Source organism: Zootoca vivipara, chromosome Z1 (genome assembly GCF_965207765.1).
Source record: "Zootoca vivipara chromosome Z1, rZooViv2.hap1.1, whole genome shotgun sequence".
In the NCBI taxonomy this organism is placed as follows: Eukaryota; Metazoa; Chordata; class Lepidosauria; order Squamata; family Lacertidae; genus Zootoca; species Zootoca vivipara.
Window position 1 is genome coordinate 73,950,778 of NC_142583.1, and position 2,142 is coordinate 73,952,919.

The window sequence follows — 2,142 nt, forward strand, 5'->3', positions numbered from 1 at the left end:
AGGAGGAGCCGCTTCGCGCCGCGCCAGTTTGCGGGGAACAGCCCCGGCGGGTGTTTATATAGAGGCGGCGCGGGCCGGTACTCTGCCGGCGGGCGGGGAGGGAGCCCCTCCTCCCTCCCCTTCGAGGCGGGGGCGACTGCGACGACGGGAGGGGGGCAGGAGGCCGGGCGCTGGAGCGTGCCAGCTCTGGCCGCGGGCCCGCCGGGAGAGAGAGACGCGCCGAATAGCCTTGCTGGACGCCCTCCGCTGCCAGCCGTCGGCGCTCCGTCCCTGCGGAGAGAAGAGCACACCGAGAGTCGGTCAGCCACGGAGTGGGGCCGTCCCTTGGCCAGAAGACGGCGACGGAGCACATGGACCCCCCAACCTGCCGCCCTCCCCGTCTGCTGCTGCTGCTGCTGCTATTACTGCCGCCGAGAGAGAAGAGTCGGCCGGCCGAGCTCCCGAGGGGAGACCGGAGCGTCCCTGGCAGGAACCACCAACGAACCACCGAGGGTGCGCCGGGTGGCCCCCATCCCTTGAGTGGCGGAGGGCAAGGAAACGGTCTCTCTAGCGAAGCGCCGCCGACAGAAGGCGAAGGAATAGGAACCGTTTCTCTCAGGACTGCTGCCGGCCACAGGACGGAGCTCCCTCGAGCCGTTGCTACATTTCGACACTGTCGCCCAGAAGCCAAAAGAACGTCCCCAGACTTCCATTACGGAAGGATCCGTACCCTCCACCGCTTCTGCTTTTGTTTTCTGGGGCGCGGGGGAGAGGAAAGAGGGCAGTGGCGCGCGAGTAGCGGGGAAGCATTCACCTCTTAACAGTTCTTTGCTTCAACACAGGTATCTATCTCAGGAGATACGGGGGAAACCGACCACCCTCTCCCGCATCTCATGGGAAGATCTCCTGCACAAGCCCTGTTGCAATGGGCAGGAGGGAGAGAGAGAAGAGATATTGCAGGCACCTCCGGTTCATTGCTAGAGGGGGTTATTTCTCGGAGGGGTGCCTTGCGCAGGAGAAACTAACGCGCTTTGCAAAAAACGCCTGACTCGTCTCTGGGCACTTTCTGGATCCGCCTGGCTGGGAAGCACCTGGGAAGCCAGGTAAGGCTCCCTTCAGGGGTAAGGAACACAGGTAGGACACGAGTCTTTCCAGCGTGAGGGGGGGCAGCGCTGTGCAGCAATCTGGTGGAGCCTTAGAAAGTGGTACATTTTTTGTGGCATAAGCTTTGGAGGAGCCCGTTCCACCCCCTTAGATTCATGATTATACAGCAGGACAATTGGGGATACCATTGCAGCACAATCCGCTTAATTCTATAATATTAGGTAGTGTAGAGTAATAGATGGACCAAGTGTTTCACAGAACCAACTTTTTAAAAAACAGACAAACAAACAGGAACACACTTTAAATGCACCTGATACATGTTTGTTTTGATCTAAGTCTGCTGGTTCCTCTCCTCCTTTAATAGCACCCTCACTTAGGTAGCCAGCTGGAGAGGCAGGATCCAGATTGCATGTTAGAGTCACCCCGATTTAGATACTAAGCCCACAATTAGGGGTTTCTTGGGTGCTTTTTATGGAGGAGGGGGTTGCCAACTTTTTGTTGCATTTCACAGTAAAATTTTCTTTTTGCTGTTCTTTTAATATTATGTTTTCTGGCGCACTGTGCCATCTTTGCTTTTAGGCACCCAGGAAATAAATCACCAAACATGATGATTGCCCCCACAAAACCGAGCAGCTATGAGAGGCTCACTGGAGAACCCCCACCCGGTGGGATTTGGCACCTGGCAGAGAGGAGTGAGGTGCCCCTAAAGGTCTTCAGATGGGGTCCCAGGTCCCCACTGATGGTGGAGGGACGGCGGCACCCAGAGATGGATTGTATGAGTGAAACTCTCCCTTCGAGAAACGGAACTGCCCTGCTACAAACGGCCCTCGCATTTCAGCAGAGACAACCCAATGGATGGTGGATCTTGAGCGATAGGCATGCGAAGGGACTCCGCACCATCGCGGCAGGGATGAAATTCTGGAGAGAAAGCCAATGCGCAAACAGAGTGGTCTACAGATTGGTGTTTCCCCCCCCCCCTTTAACCCCTAGATACACCCCACTGGTCCAGCTCCCTGGTAAAAGGTCATTTTTTAGGGTTTTGTTCAGGCCAGGCAAGCG